At 35.3% G+C, this 24,142-nt stretch overlaps 1 long non-coding RNA gene across 1 annotated transcript in view; it reads right to left on the bottom strand.

Moving 5' to 3' along the window:
* Positions 1-1,982: 1,982 nt before the first annotated feature.
* The window catches only part of LOC117084858, a 29,663-nt gene continuing 7,503 nt past the window's right edge, over positions 1,983-24,142 (bottom strand). The window contains exons 3-4 of the long non-coding RNA XR_004437715.1: positions 16,555-16,694; positions 1,983-2,066 (exon numbers count right to left, since the gene is read on the bottom strand). This is a non-coding gene — a long non-coding RNA (uncharacterized LOC117084858). The remainder of the gene's footprint in view (positions 2,067-16,554; positions 16,695-24,142) is intronic.

The raw sequence follows: 24,142 nt of genomic DNA, 5'->3' as shown, positions 1-24,142 counted from the left end.
AATTGGTCTATACTTCCTCGCTCGTTTATATTGATCCACTGTATCTTGCAAGGCATAGGAATTTGAAGTAGCTTTTCTTTTTCTAAAAAATAGCATGGTTTATTTCTTTAACACTGTTTAAGGAGTCAAAATTAGGATCATTCCAATTTTATACGATGAAAACTAACTCAGAAACAAAATGAACACAAATTATTTTATTTAACTTGGGGAATGAGTGAACAGAATACAGCTGGACCAGAAAAATAACATTTTCCTAAAAATCATACATTTTTATTCCATAAACTCAAGTCCAGAATATACAGTATATGCTTTCAGGTCATCAAATGAGTTTATATATATATATATATATCATACATATTTATATATATCATACATATTTTATATATAAACATATATATTTATAACATATATATAACAAAACTCATTTGATGAGTTCTATATATAATATGTATATTATATATAATATATATAAAAAACTTTAAGTTTTTTAAAATGTTAAATATAAGATTGTGGACACCAAGGAAAATAAACAGGGTTAAAAATAATAATAATAAGGGCTAGTACAGCAGGACTAGATTAAGTCAAGGAACCACATAACACCTAGAGATTGTGTTTTCTACTTTACAAAATATTAGGCTTTACAACTATAACAATACAGTGACAGTGATGTCAGTTCACATGAAAAGAGAGTAAAGTGATTCTTTCTCCTTATTTTAAATTTTTGTAGTCGGTAACATAACTACACAATATAACCAGTTAACAAGAACACTGTTCCCACATTGCAATAACTCTTATGTAAATTATCTAAATTATTAAATAATCAATCCTTATTATATTTCTTAATATTAAGAACCATTCATTTCTAGCAATTTTTGCAGGTTGTCAAGATGTCACATTTGAACTAAATTATATGCCTTTAATCTTACTCTTACTATTTTAAATTCATATTACTATGCTTGCCTTGGTAATTATACAGTATAATTCACACAAATTCTAATTAACTTTTACCATACTGGAAAGTTTTCACCACCCAAGAAGTATTTTTTTCTATTTTCAAGACTTCTATGTTAATAGTATCAAATACTCCTTCATTCTGTGGAGAGACAATACACATTATTTTGTAAAGCACCAAGGATTCCATGTTTAATTTTACATTATGCTCATAAAATTTCTGTCAGATGGGTATCATTTTCCTTATTTTAGAAAAAAAAAAAAGGAGGAAAGAAGAAATATAAGCTGCTTACAGTTTTGAGCTACAGAAAGTCAGAGATCTCTTTCCAAAGCCCAAGTCAGATCAAAACCTTTGTAATGCATTCAAGTTGTTTATATTACTAGGTTTCAAATGGAATAAGTGAGCATCCAGAGCTGGAGACAGTTTGTCTCAGTTCTAAGCTTTATTGTTCACTGTATCTCTTCCTAAACCGTATTCTTCAACCATCTCAGACTTACAAACATTGCCTCGGTGCAGTATGCATTGCCATAGCCCTGATATTTATCTCATGCTATTGTTTCCATTAAAAAGCCATAGAGCCTTCTCCACTCTCTGAAGTCCTACTCACCCACCCAATCTCAGTGCACATTTTCACCTTCCCTTCAACACTTACTTCTTCCCTCAGTTGTATTTAGACGGTTTTCTCTCATGCCTTTCCTGTCAGTATACCCACTGTAGCACACCATTCATTTAATCCTCCTTTATTAAACAGCAAGTAAAACTTACCAGTACAGTATAACATGCTATCAAGTGGGAACACATCATCACAGGATTTAGCAAAAAGTAGAAACTGAACAAACATTTATTCGAAACAAAGCTTTGTTATTTAGTATCTGCCATGCCAAAACTAGTATTGGTAGTGCACTGACCAGTAAAAATTAAAACATTACGTGGGTGATTATGTTTTGACAAGCATTATACATGCTGCTGGCAGGTTCTGCATCACTATTGCTTGTAAGTCCAGCGGAGCCATAGAAATCCCCACAAAGTCCCGAAGGTTGGGCTGGTGGTTACTCAAGTCAGTTTTGCTTTATAACTTCTTCTCTCAAAACTGCACAGTGCTTAATGCTGGAATCTAAAAGAAAATATGTACATTATTAGGCTCTGCAAATTTCAACATAAGAAAAATTATTGAGTTGGTAATTGACTCAGGAATAGAGTCATATGGAACTCACAGGGTAAACAATGATGCATCATAATCTTTTGATTAACGTTACTCAGTATTTTAGAAAATAAGTTATTCAGCTTCAAAAATAGCATCCTAGTTACCTGAGTGACGTTTATCTTCTACCTACTATTTACAAATACACTGGATTTTTTAGAAATTTTATGTTTACAGAAAAATGGAGAAGTAGTACAGAGAGTTCCCGTTTGCCCTGTACCCAGTTTCTGGTAATAGTAACATTTTACATTAGTACGAGATATTTGTCACAATTAGCCAATATTGATGCATTATTATTAACTCTGGTCTAGACTTTATTCTCATATCATTAGTTTTCCCCCTAATGTCCTTTTTTCTGTTAAGAGATCCCATCCAGGACACCACATTAAATTTAATTGCCATCTGTCCTTAGGCTTCTGTTAGCTATGACAGTTTTTCAGACTTTATTTTGATGACCTTGACAGCTTTGAGGAGTAGTGGTCAAGAATTTTGTAGGATGTTCCTCTATTGGAATTTTTTTTCTCATGATTGGATTGGGGTTATGGGTTTGGGGGAAAAGGTCAGAGAAATAAAGTGCCATATTCATCGCATTATGTGAAGAGTGCAAACTAACAACGTGATTTATAACTGTTAATGTTGACCTTTATCACCTGGCTGAGAAGGTGTTTGTCATTTTTCTGCACTGTAAAATTACCCCTTTTCTATCCTGTTTCTGTGCTGAGCTCTGGAAGGAAGTTACTTTGTGCAGCACACATTTAACAAGTGGGGAGTTGTGCTTCCCCTCCGTGAGGACGGAGGACCTACGTAAGTTATTTAGAAATATTATTCTGCATGGGAGATTTTGAATTCCCTCTGTTAATTTGTTCAATAATTTACTGCAAATATATAGACTCAGGAATATCCATTTTATATGTTGACTTATAACCTAATGCTATTTTATTTATTTTGTTGCTCAAATTGTTCTAGCATTGTACTTTGGACATTAGGAGCTCTTTAGTTTCCTCTTGTGCTCCTTTGACATACTCCCAATCAAAGTTGTGTGTGTGTGTGTGTGTGTGTGTGTGTGTGTGTTTAGAATTTTTTAGAAGTACTAAATACTACAGACACATTTTGTATATTGACTATCACAGCTCTATAATCAGCCATTTCTCTTAGGTCCCATGGGTCATTTTATATTAAAGAATGTTAGGAGACACTAAGATCTGAGCACTAGGCATGCTCATTGCTACAAGTGTGTCATTTCTTACAGGTCCTCTCATTTAAATGGACAGAGAAATCCCTATGTGTATACTAACCTGTGTATGCACGATTATCTAAAGTATTTCTCTATGCAACCATCTGTATTAGGTTAAACACATGTACTTATGGCTTCAAATTGATTTCATTACCACATGGATTATTTTAGCCTCCTTTCCTTGCTTATCTGTAAATTCACACTTCAGCAATGAGAATCCCACCTCCCACCATGTGTCATCCATTTACTTAATTGATCACTTCTATTATGCCCAAAAAGCAGTATCAGAATGAAGCTCTACTCCCATGAAAAGTAATTTTGTCAACGATGGTACAGATTTATGTGAATTTCCTTTTGCCTTTATGGATTTCATTCTTTTCAAAGTTATTTACATCAGTATCTCCCCAGCCTGACCCTCTTCAATGAGGCTGTTTCATACATTTGCAATACACTTAGATTCTCATGTCTCAAGCTGCATCTTTCCTGGGATTCCTTGACTTTCTAAATGGCTGTTTTCTTTATTAATGTTCACTCTTTGTACCATAAAGTTCTGAGGGTTTTGACACATGCAAAATGTCATGTATCTGCTATTAAAGCATCATTGAGCATAGATTTACTACCCTAAGGTCCCCCTATGCTCTACTTTTTACTTCCCCCATCTCCTTGGTCTCTTGGCAAGCAACTGGTCTTTTTATGGTTTCTATAGTTTGCCTTTTCCAGAATATCATGTAGTTGGATCACCCACTATGTGACATTTCCCAGACTGGCTTCTTTCACTTACCAATATGCATTTAAGATTTATTCTTATCCTTTGGTGACCTGATTACTAATTTCTTCTTAACGTGGAATATTTCATCACTGTGTAAATGCACAAAAGATATGCAGGCATGCAATTGCTAAATCATATGAAAATACTATTTCTGGTTTTGTAAGAAACTCAAACTCTTTCAAAGTGACTATACCATTTTACATTCCTACCAGTAATGAATGAGAGTTCTTGTTGCTCTGCACCATAGCCAGATTTTGGTATTGTCAGGGTTTTTTTTGTTTATTTGTTTTGCTTTGTTTTAGCCATTCTCATAGGTGTATAGTGGCATCTTATTGTTGTTATAATTTGCAAATTCCTATGGATAAATGTTGTGCATCTTCTCATATGCTTATTTGACATTCAAATATCTTTCTTGGTAAAGCAGATCTTTTGACCATTTTAAGTTAGTTTGTCTTCTTATTGTTGAATTTTAAGAGTTCTTTGTATATTTTGGATATACTCTTCTCTTTTTTAAATTGTAGGAGTAAAACCATCAAAGCCTTAAAATTACAGTTCAGGGAGATTGCATTACCAGATTAGAGTCTTGAAATAAGCTCATAATTCACCCTACTCACTACTTATAGTAGTAACTTTTCAAATGTTCCTGTAATATACGTGGGACTTTTTCACACATTATCTTTGATTCTTTCTTCTGACAGATTTATGCAGGAAAACAACTGACTAAGTGACTAGGCAGTATTTCTTCTGTAGTTCTCTTTCCCAGGAATAAAATTGCTCTACTCTCTGCTGACTTTTCTTTAGTATTGGTATTGCCTACTCCATCTTTATTCTTACTTCTTTGGGGAATAGAATGTATTGTATATTATATATGTTTGAGGCATCTTTAAGTTTTCTATTGTTCCTTCAAAATATAAGAATGTGAACATAATGCTACATAAATATGCACACATATATATAAAGTTTAAAAATAAAAACCAAGTAAAATAGATATTATAGCTTTAAAAAACAGCATAATAATAATAATGACATATACTATTGGAAAGTTCCAGAAACTAAAATTGTGAACCCTGTTCTATTTTCTTCATAATTTAATATTTACTTAGTACTGAGTGCCAGGAATTTTTCTGAACATTTTAGATAAAGCACTGAACAGGGCAAAAAATGTCCATACCCTCATGGCACTTATATTCTAGAAGGATATAGACAATAAGAAAAATAGTAAATAAGAAAATGTCAAGTAGTGATAAGTAGTATGATAAAAATAAAAGATAAATGATAAATGCTTGAGGTCATGAATATCCCAATTACCCCAATTCGAGTGTGACACATTGCTTGTATCAAAATATCGCATGTATCCCATAAATATGTACAACTACTAGGTATCCACAAAAGTAAAAAAAAGAAAGAAAAAAGTGAAAAGAAAGTAAAAGAAGTGGTAGCTACTAGCCTCTATTTCCAAATAACAGTAAGTTGTAATTATCTTTATAACTAAAATTATTTATTAACTTAAAAAGTTATTTGTTTTAATACTACAGTCTTTGTCTTCTTTTAGCTTGTATGAGTAAGTTGTAATTATCTTTATAACTAAATTTTTATAACTAAAATTATTTATTAACTTAAAAAGTTACTTGTTTTAATACTACAAATACAAAGACAAATACTACAGTATTTGTCTTCTTTTAGCTTGTATGTGTTTATCTCAAACCATAATATACAGAATGCATTGAGTACATATATGAATCTATTGCTTCTGTATATAAACATGAAATTTTCATGTAAGGCTATATGTGAATATCAATGTTCTTGTTAGCAGTTACAATTTACATAGATTTTCAGAGAGAATAAGAGTATTAGAAAGTATCCTTAATGTGTAAATGTGTCACATTTTCTGATCTGAGAAATCTACTTTTTATAGCCTTTGAAACAGGATATAATATCACCCAATAATTATATGTATTCATACCTCTGAAAAATATTGATTTAGAGTTTCATCTATGAAGCAGTGCAGTACAGCTCTGTGGCTTGCATCAAGAATACTCAAGGATTCAGAAGTAAATGTGTGCCTGAATGCACTTATAACTGAATCATGTCTCTTGACATAGCCAAATGCATGCGTGAGGTTGCAAATAGTGCTGGTTTATCACTAGCTGCATGAATCAAATGAATGCCTGCATGATTTTAACAAACGGGTGGTAAAAATACTTGTTAGGAAAAAGTAGCCTATATCAGGATGTTTATAGAGAATAAATATATAAGTAAGCAAATTATGTGTATGTGTGAATGCGTGTGTGTGTGTGTGTGTGTTTGTGTAGCAAATTGGTATGTGAAGTAATTACTACCTGGGAAATTACAGGCCAATCACAAAACAAATGCCATTAGGACAGGATAGAAAAATATGCTATGTAAATTTAGAGGAATGGCACTGCAACATGAATAGGGGCAGATTTATTAAAAAGAAGAAATATTCCTCCAAATACACATTTCTTTCTAGACATAGTGATAAAGGTCTAATACTTTCAGTAGAATATATTAAAATGCATGAAGGTTTTATCTGTTCTAAGGAGATACTACTGGATTGAAATCAGTAAATGATAAAAATCACACCAGAGGTTTAAAAAACACACTTCTATGATGTGACATGTTGGAACTGAAAATGTTTAGGTAGAAGCTCAGGTTCCATGAGTTTTCTGTCACCATAACATAAAAAGTTGATTACAAAACAGAGGTAAATTGTTTTTAGAGAGTCTATTAATGATTTAGTTAGTTGACTTTGGCTCGAAAATGCTTGCACAGTGCTATATCACTTACCTAAACCCGGATACTGAAAAAAAAAAAATGGCTCTCCTAAGGATTATATATCTGCTTGCTTTAGATATTTCAATCACGGAACAGAAATCTAGGGTCTTATATATAGTACAAAGTGGGGTAACACGCAAGTGCCATATTTCTGCTGAGCAGATCATGCTGATAATTATCCTCAATAATTTGACATTACACAATTTTTAAATTTCAAAACCATACCTTTATACAATGTTTTATAAGTATTATCAAACCACCATTCTGTGAAGCAGGTAGATATTTCCTTCATTTTACATATGTGAGTAATCTGATCTCAAAGAGGTTAAGTGTTTGACTTCAGATCCAACAACCACTGTGTGGTTTACAGATAGACATTTCTTCTGTTCTCAGGCCCTGTCAGCATGACACTACAGAGCACCCTGTTCTAACAGGGAGTATGGAGTCCCAGGCATTCCCTGCTTCAGCTGCTGTCCATTGATCAGATAAGAGCATGACTTTAATTGATCTATATAGGAATTAAGATTTGTGAAGAGAGTAACAAAGTCATGGTTTTCTTTATTATTAACATTTTAGAGAATCTTCTAATATCCTTTGTATACCCAGTTTTGTTTGTAAAATGTACAACCTAGTACAGCAGAAAACAATGTTAGAATAGAACTGAAGACAACTCTAGCTGGACCAACAACATGCTAAATATTCTTGGGACATTCCTTAATTGGTTTAGCTTCAGCTAAATAGGTTTAGAAAAAGGCAAGTGCCAAGATACCATTTGACTATGAAGTAGTGTAATTAAAAACATATAGGAATTACTCCCCTGTCAAAATCTTCTAAAATAAGAAAACCCCAAAACATTAAGGTAAATGCCATAATTCATTAAAATTATTTTTAACTTTAGAAAGATTTCATGATACCAGTCTTCAGTCTTCTTGGGGGCACTGCAAAACTCAAACATTGTACTTTACATTACTACACCCATGATTAGAATTAACATGATAAAAATGCTCTTGGGTGAAGGCATGCAGAGTGACCAGAATCCCCTGGCCTGCTTTGACAGTAGCAGGCACACTTCCGTTCTAAACATCCTCAGCTTCTTCCTTGGTAGAATGATTCCACTGAAAAGGGAGCACTAAAACTGCTGAGGCTTAAGGCCACAGTTTCAAATACTGGTAACTTCTATAGCACAGGTGGAGAAAAGAAGGAAAATGACTAAATTATTTGCTTTCAGATTGGTTTAAAATTATCTGGAGAATGGCCATTGTACTTAACCCTTTCAGGAAAAATGAAGTATATCTTGGGGGAGAAGGCAGTGGCAGTGTGCAGAGTGGGAGATGTTGGTATCACAGTGCCGCCTAAGAGGAATCTCTTTCCATGCTTGGGGCCTTGAATTCCTGACCTTAAATGAAAACCACAAATACATGTGCAATCCAAGAAACAGCAATGCACATGCTGTTCAGTGAGGAAAGTGATAATTCATGCCACGTAAGGTAAAATATCCAATATAAAAACTATGCCATGTTCTCACATTTTTGTAAGAAAAAAAAAAAACAAGACCTGAAACGAATAAAAAGAATGTTGGCCAAAGACTGAATTTATAGCTGTAAAAAGAATGTCACTTTTCCTCATCACTTAAAGAATATCAATATCTTCTCTACTTAATAGACCTTTTCAATGGCACTTTACCGAACAACTATTATTTGAAAATCCCTTTAGAAAATTAGGTCATTTTTTTCTTTCACATCCTCATTCTGGATCCTATAAGACATGTTTTGTAGATAATAGGAAGAGTTCCAAAACTCACACTGACTTTTTATTTAATGAGAGATACATTTGATTTTCTCCTGCTACTTGAAGAGGAGATTTATTCCAACACTCTCTTTGATTCTGAACAAAAGTCAGCCCAGGCTCATTTTTAGAGATAAAAAATATCATTTATAAGAGAGCAAACCATCAAATCAGTGAACCACTCCAATACACATGAGTGTGGTTTGGGTCACCGTGCACCTTGCTTCCCCAGGAAGTGTGAAGAGCTGCATTGTGCCCGGGAATTTGGAGATGGAAAAAAGGAAGGACATTCCAGCAAATAGAAATCAGAGGGACTAGATCTTTTGCAAATAAAACAAATTTTTTAAGAAAAAAATACGTACTTCAGAAATGTCATGTTCCTTATCTATATATGAGACCTAAACTGACTTGAAATCTGAAGACAACATGGTTTTTGAATTTGTCATCTGTTCCCTAAAAAATAAAAATATATGTTACTGGGATTTTTTTTGTTTGTTTGTTTTAAGGGATGATTTAATGATTTCTCAAGGTCCACTTCTTAGTTTGTTTTGTGCTACTATAATACAATGCCACATATCAGGTAATATAAAGAAACTTATTTCTCATAGTTCTGGAAGTTCAGAAGTCTAAGATCAAGGTGCCGGCAGGTTGGGTGTCTGGTGAGAGTCCAGTCTCTGCTTTCCAGGTGCTGCCTTGAACATTGCATCCTCAGTACGGGAAGGATGCTGTGTTCTCACAGGGCAGAAGGTGCAAAAGGAAAAGGGATAAACTCTTTCCAGCGTGCCCTTTTATAAAAGTATCTAGTTCCACTCAGGTAGGCTCTACCCTCATGACTTCATCACCTCCTGAGGACCCCACCTCCTAACGCCACCACTATGTCCACTAAGTTTCTTTCTTTTCTTTCTTTTTTGTGACACGAAATCTTACTGTTGCCCAGGTTGGAGTGCAGTGGCACCATCTCGGCTCACTGCAACCTCCACCTCCCGGGTTCAAGCAATTCTCACGCCTCAGCCTCCCTAGTAGCTGGGACTACAGACGCACACCACCAGACTTGGCTAATTCTTGTATTTTTAGTAGAGACAGGGTTTTGCCATGTTTGCGAGGCTGGTCTCAAACTCCTGACCTCAGGTGATCCACCCTCGGCCTCCCAAAGTGCTGAGATGACAGGCATGAGCCACTGCACCCAGCTGTCCACTAAGTTTCAACATCTGAATTTAGGAAGGGACACATTTAAACCATAGCAGTCCATGTTTTAGTGACATCATTCTAATAATGTAACTATTAGTCACATATTTAGAAGCAACTCATGTAGCTTTATATAAGATAATTTTTAAAAAGGATCTGGTGACATATAGGAAATACATGATAAAAAGCCTGCAATATTTATATATGATATATCCCATTTTAATTTTGTGTGCCTTTATCTTAATGGGACGAAGATAAATATTACATATTTGTGAAATAGAAGTCCAAAGTGTACTTGAAAAATATAATTTAGAACTCGAAATTTGTTATAATTAGAGAATACAAAAAATACCGGATCACATTTATTTCAGTGAGATCGGGACGTGAGGAAGAAAAGTCCTCCATAAAAATTTACTTTTTGTAGATAACGTTTCAACAAACACTAATCAAATTTCATACAAAATCATATTTTCAGTTCACTTTTATAACCCGCCAGTGTTGTTCTGTCTTTCAATAAGAGGTAATTGGAAAAGGCACTATGCATTTTACAAATGTTTTCCCTTGGATTTCTGAAAAGGTGACTTTTTCAAAAAGTAAAAGCCAAAGCATTTCCAAGTCAGAAATCTCATATAATTAAAGCCTCCAGCTGCATGCATTTTTAATACCACAGACAACATAGTAATTGACATATGTGATTCTGGATCACACTTCAGATTTTAAATTATTTTAGTCTGCCGAAATGTGTTTAAGTGCACTAACCAGATATACTTTCAGTAATTCGGCTTTTAATGACTATCCTTCACTTCAGAGCTTTGATGTTAAAATAGTCTAAGAAATAATGTAATTTCCCCACATGCTGGTTGGGTTATAGTCAGATGTTTCTTAAATATTTCATGTAAGAACTCTCCCTGACCCCTACCACTGTGAAAATGTGAGGAGATTTTACTTAAAATAATTTTATATCTTGTAGTTCACTAAATTAACTGGAGTGATCAGGACCTCAACCAAAATTTATTGCTGAACCTAAAATAAGATCAAAGCAATAAATCAAAAGGATATAGCAGATGTAAAAATACAAATTATAAGGATAAGTTCAGAATAATTAATTCTGGCAAAATTGCACTGCAAATAGACCTTAGAAGGTGTAAAGCTCATAGTACATTAAAATCTAAAATTTTAAATAGGCCTCTGAACCCAGAAAAGACTACTAATTCCTACTTATTTGCTGTGAGGTGACTAGGCATACCACAGAGCTTTATTAACAATTGCAGTGTCTAATTTCTCTGTGTATTTCCTCTAGTACCTTAAGCTTCTTGCAAGTAGGCTGTTCAATGGGTAGCCACACGTATGAACATTCAAAAGATTCCAATCACCTGTCATGTGTATCAGCAAACATCCTGGCTTCTATACTGTTCTTACATTGTTTACACAAAATATATTTTTAAAAAATTTTCAAATCTGCACATCCTGCCCATGTATGCAGGAACTTAAAAATAATTTTTGAAAATAATTTTTAAAAATAAAAATAGGCTGTATTATGTCTCCTATAGTATTTAGTGAGAAGTAATGATGATTTCCAGTTAACATATATAGAAAACGAGGCTAAGATACATTAAAGAATTGGTTCTGCAGGAACAGAAAACCAGATACCGCATTTCTCACTTATAAGTGGGAGCTAAACATTGAGTACACATGGGAACAATACAAAGAAGGGAACAATAGGCACTGGGGTCTATATGAGGGTGGACGGTGGGAGGAGGGTGAGGACTGAAAAACTACCAATCAGGTATTATGCTGATTTCATGGGTGACAAAATGACGTGTACACCAAACCCCTGTGACTTGCAATTTACCCATGGAACAAACCGGCACATATACCCCTTCAACCTAAAATAAAATTTGGAAGGAAAAAGCTGATTCAAGTTTGCACAGTTAGTATTTCCGAACACGGTGGTTCAGCTTCAAGTTCAGTCTTTCCAACTGCACAACTGGAAGAGAGTGCTTCATACCTGCTCATGAAAAGCGGGAAAGAAGTCAGATAAAAATAGCAGGCCAGGTTCCTGGGAATCTGTAACAGGAGCCAAGAAACAGATCAATGAGAGTGCAAAATGATTGTAACTGTAAATGAACGCAAGAATCAGAAAGTATTTTGAAAAATGAATTATAAGAGTGTTACTCGCCAACAAAATAATGAAGAGACAGTAAAAGAAAGATGCAAAAAGATTATTTGGCTTAAAATTATGAAACATCAAGTGAGCATCAATAGAAAATTTAAGAAAAAAACAGGAGGGAGATAATGAGATTCTTGGATGTTTGTTATGCTATGACCTCTTAACTAAACTGTGGGTTCTTCATAAAAATATATATTTTTGTATTCCCAGGTAAAATTTTTTATTTTGAAATATATTTGATACAATAATTTGATTTTGATTTATTTTAGTTGATCATTAAATATTAAATATGAATATTAAAAGATGGAAATTGGCTTGGGGTTATATATATAAAGACACCAAGTAAAATGGTGGTTGCCAGAGCTGAGGGTAGGGAGAATGGGTAGGTATTGTTTAAAGGTTACAGATTTCAATGTGGGATAATGAAAAGACCTGGAGATGGATTGTGGTGATGGTTGAAAAGTAATAGTATAGGCCAGGCACGGTGGCTCAAGCCTGTAATCCCAGCACTTTGGGAGGCCGAGACGGGCGGATCACGAGGTCAGGAGATCGAGACCATCCTGGCTAACACGGTGAAACCTCATCTCTACTAAAAAAATGCAAAAACTAGCCGGGCGTGGTGGCGGGCGCCTGTAGTCTCAGCTACTTGGGAGGCTGAGGCAGGAGAATGGCGTGAACCCGGGAGGCGGAGCTTGCAGTGAGCTGAGATCCGGCCACTGCACTCCAGCCCGGGCGACAGAGCGAGACTCCGTCTCAACAACAACAACAACAACAACAACAAAATAGTATAAGTGTACTTAATGCCACCGAACTGTACATGTAAAAATTGTTACAATGTAAACTTTATGTTATGTATACCTTACAAAAAGGAAAAAGAAAGTCTGCTAGGGAATAGAATAAAGTAGAAATGGTAGAAGGCGTTGAACTGCAATGCGGTCACAACCAGGACCTCGGCAGACTCCACAGGGAGTGCCAGACCCCAGTGTCCATTCAGAACTCAGCCACCCTGAAGACAAGAGCAGAAATCTTTATATCATCCACATCAAGCAGACATCGGGTAGAAGCTGCTTTCCACACACCTTGATGAGGCCCCTCTATTCTTCAGAGGATGATTTCAATTCCAAGGTGGCGGACCTCGCTTACGTAATCAGCCAGCAACACTCCCAGCAGTTGGGGAACGAGTGCTTCAGTCTTAAGTGGGGTTTTGGCAACATATCATAGCATCCACTGTAGCCCACAGTCTAGATCCCTTATTCAACCCCCTGCCATACAATATCATTGCTCCCTCACTCGTAGTTGTCTCTCTCTCAGCTTTAAGAGCCATCCCAGATGCATGGTAGGATGGAACTCCTGTCCAACAGGTGGGGGCTTCCATACCAGTAACTTTCTTGACTTCTGACATAATCTCCACCCATCTTGACTAAGCACTCTCAGAATCCAGTTCTTTCCATATTCCCTCCTGTTGTTACATTTTGGCTAAGTTGTGCAGCTCCTTCAGTTCTAAAATGCATTATTAGTAGCATGAAGTAATAACATTTGTAATATTTCTGGTAACTTTTATAATGTTTACCTGTTTCTTAGTTGTCTTTCCAGACTTCTCTCCAACCTGGTTCTGCATAAAACACTACTAATTACTTGGTTAACCTTCAATAACTAAAGACTGCATCCTCTATGAGACAAAAAAATAAGAGTAACATTTTTCATAGTTTTATTGTGCACTTTATGCTGTATTTATTAATTACTGAGAGGCAAGTTTTATCTCTATTTTATAGGAGAGGACCCTGCAGCTCTAAGAGGTTAATTGACTTGAAAATGATAAATAACTAAGAAGTAATAGAGAAATAATTTGGCTATAAAATCTGTGTATTTAACAACTACTTTCTTTTTTATTATTATTATTATACTTTAAGTTCTAGGGTACATGTGCATAACGTGCAGGTTTGTTACATATGTATACTTGTGCCATGTTGGTGTGCTGCACCCATTAACTCGTCAGCACCCATCAACTCATCATTTACATCAGGTATAACTCCCAATGCAATCCTTCCCCCCTCCCCCCTCCCCATGATAGGCCCCGGTGTGTGATGTTCCCCTTCCTGAGTCCAAGTGATCTCATTGTTCAGTTCCCACCTATGAGTGAGAACATGCGGTGTTTGGTTTTCTGTTCTTGCGATAGTTTGCTGAGAATGATGGCTTCCAGCTGCATCCATGTCCCTACAAAGGACACAAACTCATCCTTTTTTATGGCTGCATAGTATTCCATGGTGTATATGTGCCACATTTTCTTAATCCAGTCTGTCACAGATGGACATTTGGGTTGATTCCAAGTCTTTGCTATTGTGAATAGTGCCAAAGGTAGAGGAAAAACTTACACTGGTCAGTAAGTTCTAGATTTAATAGTATAGGGGTAATGTGTGTGTGTGTTATCTGTATGTGTGTTTAAAATACATGCAGTCCCCAAGATTGTATTAATTTGCAAAACAGAAACTTAATCACTACAACTGAAATACAATCTGAAAAAATAATTTAAAGAATAATAGATAGGCTAGTACAGTATTTTAGATAATAACCATAAACTCTTTGAGAAATTCAGTTAAGTATGTGGTGCCAATGCACTTGATTTGAAAAGCTTTAAAGTGATGAGTTGGACCTGCATAAAGAGGAGCACATTCTAAAGTCACGCTTCATTTGGAAATATATGGGACAGGCATTCTATTTCCTACAACATAGGTTTGATGGTAAAAAATGGGTTAATTTTACAAAAGTCTTTGTAAAATAGGTTCAATAATGCTTACTCTTAGAATCATGCTTTGTTTAATCTGCAAATACTTATTTGAAGATAACAAGTAGTGACTGCCACAAATCAAATTTAATCTTTTTCAATCTTGTACATAGGACAGAAATGTTAGAAGTAAAATGCAATGAAGCAGCACAATCACTGGGGTCATTCAATAAAAGTATAGAACTGAGGCTGCAATCTTTTGAAAGGGATTTTAGAGTAACGCCCTTTTATCTAGAAATTTATACCTCAATTGTTTTAATATAACAGATAATAACAGTAAGTAAGAGTTCTAAATAGAATATGTGTTAATACCATTTTAGAGTATTTGGAAGAGAAATATTTTATTAAATGACCTATAAGTGTTTTGTTTCATTTTTTGGTTCTTAATATCTACTGTATTGCAGAAATGAAATTAGTCAGAAAAGAAAGTAAATAGAATGGATTCAAACCTTCCCACTGATGAATACCAAGTTGAATATTACCATTGGTAAAAAGAAGTCATCTGTATTAAGATCCTTTATGTACATTCATTTCTGTTTTATACTACAAGCATGCACCTTTTCCAAATGTTACTTCTGTCCTAAAAAAAGAAATCAGTCTCAATGTAACATTAAAAATCAGTCTAATGCTCACTTCACATTTCAAATATAGATGTACCTAGTTATAATTTTATCAATAATGGAAAAAGAAAGTGAATTGTACTACACTGGAAAATTTCCAAACTGTGCAGTTGGCATTATAGCAAAAACTTATAAATGTGGCTTGTGTTCCTGACAGGAAAGGAAGGACATGTATAAAGAACCTTGAGCAAAAATAGGGCATGCAGCACCTTGTTCATGCTGAATGTGCATATCTCCACCAAGCAACAGACAAGCTATTATAAGTTTATTGTTTCAGGATATAAGCCTATTATACCCTGCAAATGAAGATACTGACATGCTGCTGTATTGGTTGAAAAGATTAACATTCACAAAGAACAGCACCAAGTGTGCCAAATTAAATATACTAAAATACTAAAGCTTACCATTCAATATGCCCTTCACTGTAAATGTGCATACAGTGTAGTTTCAATGGCCTCTGTGGCCCTGTTAATAATGTAGTGGCATGTCAGTGTTGGAGATGTAATTTATATCTTTGCTATTTGGCAATAAACCATAGCAGGGTGTATTTTTCTAAACCATTAATAAGTATGTATGGCATTGATGAAACAGTGAAGGAGAATATGTTTAGAAGCCTGTTTGTTTGTATTTTAGTCACTCATGCCCTGGAAAACCTTATTATACTTAGGAAACTCTATTTAAAATACTTCATTAATATATTTTTTAATTGTAAATACATAGCAAATTTTTAAAAATGTATCTCCAATCCCGATAGCATTTTTGCACTCGTTTTCATTTAAAGTTTTATTTAGTCACACTTTCCCTTTGTTTAAAAGAACTAGTCTCCTTTTATATATCAATGGTTGATTGATTCCATGGAAACGAGTTATATCTCTTCCAGCTTTTTCAAATATGTTAACTATTGCCAGCAATACCAAACCCACAGGCTTGTTGTGAGAATCAAAGCAATATTTTAAAGCATATATCATAATGTGTAACACATAAGAGGAAAAGCATGTTAAATAATAATGCTTATGACAATAATAATTATCGCTACCTCACATTAGCACCACATACTCACCTGGGATTTAGAAAAAATATACTTCAGAGCATCAGACACATTCTCTAGGCTCTAGAAGACATCCATTGACTTGCTCAACCCCTCTCCCGTGCCCCCGTGATGACAATCTGTCATTCTAGATGACCGCATTGTTTTCTCTCCTAAGAAAAGAAAATTCAACAGCTTGTTTCGCTTTCTCTGCCAGGAATGCACAAAAGCCCAATAGGTTCGCCCTCACTACCTTGATGAATAACACAGAGCATAATAAAATCAGGTTTTCTGGCTCACATGTAAAAGGAACATGCATGCTACCTGTAGCTATGGCCAGACTGTGTGTGTGTGTGTTTTTGCAGGTAGATTTCTACTTGTAGTACAGAATTCTTTGCTTTTAAATACAAGGAGGCAGTTACCCCACTGCTTACATGCACATCCATACCAAAGGTCATATTTGTATATTTATTCAACATGATGACTTATCTTAGTAAAACTTTATATTTAGTCTTTTTAGAGTCACAGTGTTAACGGACTTCAAGTGGGCTATTCAAAAAGGTTAGGAAGTAAGTTAACTGACTTGGTAAAACATTTGGACCCAAAAGTTTTTGTAACTGCTCATTATAAGATGAAAAATATGAGAAAATAAAGTAGAAGGGAGAAAATTATGGTTATCATTTGGAAGGGACTGTGGTTTCAGCTTCCCAGGCTAGCAACAGAACCGAAAAGGATGAGACTCAACATTCCCACAGAAATACAAGCAAGGGATGACTCACATCATGCTTTTGGGTTCTTATTCTTTCTATTCATAATTGTTAAACATTTCTCTGAGAAAATGCAACATAAAGACTGTATAGCCAACATACTGTTTTTTTTCCCCTTCTATTTAGAAGAGCAGGGGAGAGAGACAACATAAAAATTTTAAAAGTAAAATCCTGGAACTCAGCCTCTGTGATAAGACACACATAAGCGTTCTTTCATTTGGTGGCTTTAAAGTCTGACTCTGCTTGAAAATCTCAATATATGCAAGTATGTATCTTAAAGGGATTAATTCTTTATTGGCTTTGAGTGGCATTTGTAAAGAATGGTTTGCATTTTTAAAATAAAATCATCTGTGTAAATGTAACTATAATGCTAGGAAAAGCATATTATAAAAGCTAGGTGTTAGAATAAGAGAAGTGATAAAATAATGTGACACAAAGAGTCATGGTTTTGAGCTGCATAAGTGAGCAGTGGCCACATGTGAGAGTCTTTATACATTTATTCATTCATGCATACAGTAAGCAGAAACGGAGTGTTCATTGTATGGGTCACTCTTGTGGGTGCTAGAGAGACAGCAGCAAACAACATAGAGAAAATCTATGACATCACAGATTTCACAGTCTGGTGGAATCTGTAAAAACTGAAGGCAAGTTTTTGTTTCCCATCTAATTCACAGAACTTTAAATTCCATTTTCAATAATCACTGATTATTTTCATCTGAAAATAATACATGACAGTTGATGAATGTCAAAGGGCTAGAGTTAAAAATAAGAAAATTAATGTAAGAAGCCAGATTATGCATTGTAAATAATTCTTTAAAACACTTTGCAAATTTTTTTTTTTTTTTTTTTTTTTTGAGACGGAGTCTCACTTTTGCCAAGGCTGGAGTGCAATGGTGCAATCTCAGTTTACTGCAACCTCCGCCACCTGAGTTCAAGCAATTCTCCTGCCTCAGCCTCCCAAGTACCTGGGAGTACGGGCACCCACCATCACGCCTGGGTAATTTTTGTATTTTTAGTAGAGACAGGGTTTCAACATGTTGGCCAGGCTGATCTTGAACTCCTTACCTCAGGTGATCTGCCCACCTCAGCCTCCAAAGTGCTGGGATTACAGGTGTGAGCCACCATGCCTGGCTGAAACATCTATTCTTTACTGTAGGCTATTTTTATACAAGTGCTCTGATTTATGCCCATGTACTATTACAAAGCACTAAAATGATTGAAAACTGAAGAATTTCTCAGTTTGGTGAACTTGCACATCTCTCAAAGCAAAATAAAAAACTATTTTGGAAAGTTTCAAATAATTGGTTAAGTTGGAGACTCAATGCCTACCTACCTTGCTTTGTATCAATGAAGTTACCCATATTTTAAGAAAGAAATTTTGTTAGTTTACTTTTTTATGGGCCATATAGGTTAACATTGTTTTTGAAAAATACTGGCAAACTGAATCATTTTGGTGGGCTTCACTATAAAAGCTAAAAGTAATTTTTCTTTATAAGATATAAGATGGTACTAGGACTTTTATTATATTTATATTTTAACAATTCTGATCAACAGCCATAAAGAGTAGAATTAAATTTTTTTAAAAATGTTCAGGCCGGGCACGGTGGCTCACGTCTGTAATCCCAGCACTTTGGGAGGCCAAGGCAGGTAGACCACTAGGTCAGGAGATCGAGACCATCCTGGCTAACACAGTGAAACCCTGTCTCTACTAAAAATACAAAAAATTAGCCGGGCGTGGTGGCGGGCGCCTGTGATCCCAGCTACTTGGGAGGCTGAGGCAGGAGAATGGCGTGAACCCAGGAATCAGAACTTGCAGTGAACTAAGATCCGGCCACTGCACTCCAGCCTGGGCGACAGAGCGAGACTCTGTCTCAAAAAAAAAATAAATAAGTAAAAGTTTATATGACTATTGTTATGTATTATTTACAAGATTTACTTTCTGGAGTTATATTTTTTAATCAAATGCCAGAACAAAAATATACTTACAAATATTAATATAAAATTAAATCTTAGTGTTTTATACATATTATAATAGCTTTGTAAACAAATATGAGTTTCTCTTCACAAAGATTCTGGGATCACTAGAAATCTTGCCAGAAGAGCCACTTCCTCTCAAGTTTGTCTTGATGAGTCTTAAGTATCATGTAATCTGAGCAAGAAGTGGTTACAGAATTTGCTACATCCACATGGCAGAGGGCTCTCTAGACCCTGCATCCTGACTGACAGACCCTGGAGCTCTGAACAACTACTGAGATCTGGCGGATCCATCTATAAGATCCAGTTTGGTAATTATGTCATTCTAGCTGTAAACTGATTCCATTTTAAAACAAACAATAATAATGAGAGGTACATTATCTAACCATCTGGAAGAATTTATTGACATAAGAAATCTGGAGGCAGTAATTAAACTTGGAACAAAATAGATATAAAATTTGTGATCTGAAAATTAATTTTTGAGTAGTAAAGTGATGTTAATTATTAAATCTGTAATTTCTGTGTTAAATCTCAATTTCACCCTTGCTTCCCCCACTGAAGACCATTGTGTATTATTATTATTATTATTATTATTATTATTATTATTATTTGAGATGGAGTCTCGCTCTGCCGCCCAGGCTGGAGTGCAGTGGCCGGATCTCAGCTCACTGCAAGCTCCGCCTCCCGGGTCGACGCCATTCTCCTGCCTCAGCCTCCCAAGTAGCTGGGACTATAGGCACCCGCCACCTCGCCCGGCTATTTTTTTGTATTTTTTAGTAGAGACGGGCTTTCACCGTGTTAGCCAGGATGGTCTCGATCTTCTGACCTCGTGATCCGCCCGTCTCGGCCTCCCAAAGTGCTGGGATTACAGGCTTGAGCCACCGCGCCCGGCCCATTGTGCATTATTAACATGAACCTAGTCATTCCATGTATTATCAAACAACAATCTAAAGAGTATTATCTGTTACAATAGTCATTAACCCATTGTGCTTTAGGCATTACACTTGAATATCTCATTTCACTACTTAACAAGTCTACCACCTGAGCCTTGTATAAAGAAGGCAGGGGAAAAAGGTTTTGACAATCTTTAAAAGCTTTACCATAATTATTAGATTTATTTTTAGTATGTTAACATTATTATTTATAAATTACAATTTAGAAAATTTTTCACAATATACCATGAACACCTTTAGGTATACCCTTCTATCCCAGATCAAATAAAATTTAAATATACTCCTTTGTGAAATACTCCTTGTAAAAACGATTGTAATTATCTTCCTGAAATGGAAGAGGCCACTAATAACGTTGTTTATATCCTTGGTGGAGAGCCAACTCTGAGGTTCTCACACTAACCAGGCCTCTCAAAGGAAGACAAAGTGGTACCACGTGATTAAGAATTCATGGTCCTCGGGTGAAGCAGGAGACACATTTCCTCTACAAGAAAGTCTCTCCAAATTAAGCCTCTTATGCCTGCAAATTATGATCAAGTAAGTTTTTTCATCCAGCAAAGCAAGTATTCAACACTAAAGGAGAAATAAATGCACTTTCAGAAAAATAAAAACTGATCCATCAACATGGCAAAACAATTTCGGTGAAGGAACCTACAAAGGTGTACTTCAGGAAAAAGGAAAATAAGCTTATAAAGAAGCTGAGATGGAAGAAGAGTTAACAAAAATAAAATTGTTTAACATACAGGTAAATCTAAAACATTTTCTCATAATAATCATGTGTGCTACATGGAATTAAGAAAAAGAAAAAACTAAAATACAAGATCAAAATAGCATATTTGCATGCCTTGATCCATAGCTGTAGAATTAAAATATATTTAAGTTATAAAAAGATATTAATAATACATAAATGCAGTGCAAAAAAAATTTAAGAACATGTCCCTTTGGAAAAAATACACCAATAACATTCTCCCTTAAGATACATTTTCTTAGGCATATTTTTTCTATGTCATATTCTCAAGAATAAACTATGGAGAATAGGGGTTTTTTTCTTGTTGTTTTTGGTTTGGTTGTTGCTATTAGTCTTTCTCACCCCTCTCAGCAATCCTCACGCTATTTCTACAAAATGTGCGTTGGATTTTACATGGTGCCCTTTTCTAACTTTATGAATTGCTTTTCTCTGTAAAGAAGATCACAGGTCCAACAAACACAATGTCTCATTCCAGTTAGTGCGGCCCTTGCAGGGAGGGATCAGTTTTATCTTCCAGATCAGCAGGACAAATAGGAATAGAACTAGCTTTGTATTGTCTGAGCAATATTACTAGATAGCTTTGCATTGCCAAAATATTACTGTTTAAAATAACTTTCTTAGATTTCTGTCTTAACATCAGTTACTTAAGACTTCACACCAAAATTGAAAATTGCACTATTGTAAACGATTTAACAAAGAAAAACACTATATGTATATATGCACACACATATGTATACACATATATACATGTATCTTTTATGCACATATATGTATATTTTGTGCACACATGCATATGTATATACATATACATATGTATATGTGTAATATACACATACATGTAATATGTGTACATATACATATACATGTAATACGTGTATAAACATATACATATATAGACATATACACATATATGTGCATTTGTAATTTCCAGAGTATTTTATGCACATATGTTGTTTACAGTTTTTAATCATTAGAATGAGGCATGAGAACAATGGTATCAATATGATTTCATTCTATCATCTTTCCAAATATTATGAAATTTTGATTTATGAGCAAATTGTGATGTGGATTCTTCTAGTAATCACAAATGGTATCTTAGATATTTAGACTCAGGCCCCAATTGACAATGAATGTCAGTTATCCAAGTAAATTCTGAGCCTACAAAGGTTGAGGTTTTGAACATAGCTGGGCATATCAGTTTGAGAGAATGGAGACTGAGAGATTACCTTGGAGAGTGTTGTTGCTGTGTGTGCTGAGTTCCAACATTCTCTCCAAATGTGGATGACTGGAAAGATGCTACCTGCTTAAGCCTAGAGAAAGGTGACTCACAAAAGTCACCTTGATCTGTGTTTCATGTAGTTTGAAGGTGAGCCATCAAGAAGAAAGAAATTCTGCCAAAATTCTTTGGTAGGAAATTCACTGTTAGACTCTGTCAAGATAAATGATAGGTAAATGTTTCTTATAGATCAGATAATTTGTCATGTAGGGAAGTGTCAGCCTGTAGTCAGTGTGAGTCCTGCTCAAGAGTATCATATGTGTATACAGTGAGACTCAAAGAGTTTTTCCATGAATGGGGCCCCTGAAAAATCAGATTCTTACAGGGAGTAGTACTCAGGGGAAGGGTGATTGTAGCCCACGTCATAGCAGAGAGTCCAAGCAGAGGCGCCTCAGTGACACCACGAAACCTTAAAATAAGCTAGTAACTAGCAAAAGCCCATGCTAAAAACCTGCCAGACATAGTGAACGCAGATCCACTCTAGAGCAGCACCCCTGTGTGAAAGTCTACCCTCGGACTATGGCCTTTCTGTATTTCAATTTGAGAGGCTTTGCAAAAAGTCCAATGGAAAAGAGAGAACAAGCGGGTCATGCCTAGTCACAGGCAACAGCCTGCCTGAAGCCAGTCTTATATGTCACAGTGAAGATTTAAATCCAATGCAGAGCTATACATATTGTAAAGTGAGGGCATTCTAATAGTATTTATGACACAGCACTCTCCAAGAGTGAACAGAAGAGTCATAGGCCTACCCAGATTTTCTTTTAGTGGCCAAAAAAAGAAAAGAAAAGAAAAAGAAAAATCTTTCCTCTTTGAATAATGTTAAATGGTCCATAGGGACAAATAATGAGCAGATATATTAAAAGAATTTCACATGACATGTCTGCTCACTGTTTAGGCGCCATTTGCATGAAGGAATTATGTCTTCTGCTTAAAGTAAGGTAGAACAAACATTAGACCAACTTATTTAGCCTATGAAGATAGAATGAAACAAGAAAAAAAAACAAACATAGAATCTTTTTTCATGTTGTCCTTCTCAGTATTACCATCTGGCAGCTATCCTGTGACAATTACTGTAGGAACAAGTGGCTCTTATCCCAGCAGTCATTGAAGCCCACAATGGGTATTTAGAAGAAAGAGAATCTCCAATCATATGTAACACAGATGTCAGAAATGTAGACTGGTTGGATGGAGCTTTGTTTTTTTTTTTTCTCCAAAATTCGCAAGGCAAACAACACATTTTGCTCACTCTTCACTTTTGAGCACAATGATTAATCTAAATCAGTGTTTCTGTACCTCAGCACTGTTGACATTGTGAGCCAGATACTACAAGACTGCCCTGTGCCTTGTAGGGCATGTAGCAGCATCCCTGGCCTTTATATACTAGATTCTGGCACCAGCCTGCAATTGTGACAACTAAAATATTGCCAGACATTGCCAAGTGTCTCCCACACAGTACAACTGCCCCTCTCCCTCACCAACCTTAGAACCACTGGTCTAAAAATTCAGATCGCATATCAAAGTCTTGATTGGCAATCAAATTCTAACATACTTTACTTCACTTAGCATCTTTTAAAAACTCATGATAATTCAACACAAAATGACATTGCTTGGTAAATCCCAGTTGGAAAGAACTGATACATTAGAGGAATGTTGAAAATCAAGAGATTTTGTTTCACTGAGACTACCAGGACTCTTAAAAGGCGGAGTAGTCTTTATCGTACTATTAAAATGTGCTGGATATGTTGATTACCTTGATTGTGGTGATGATATGATGGGTGTTTGTGTATGTTAAAACTCATCAAATTGTACATATTGAATATGTGCAGTTCTTTGTATATCAGTTATAACCCCATGAAGCTGTTAATTTAACAGTTTTATTAAAAGTGTCATGAAATTTGAAAAACAC

Source organism: Trachypithecus francoisi, unplaced genomic scaffold (assembly GCF_009764315.1).
Source record: "Trachypithecus francoisi isolate TF-2019V2 unplaced genomic scaffold, Tfra_2.0 Lachesis_group1, whole genome shotgun sequence".
In the NCBI taxonomy this organism is placed as follows: Eukaryota; Metazoa; Chordata; class Mammalia; order Primates; family Cercopithecidae; genus Trachypithecus; species Trachypithecus francoisi.
This window is presented reverse-complemented; position numbering and strand designations above follow the sequence as displayed.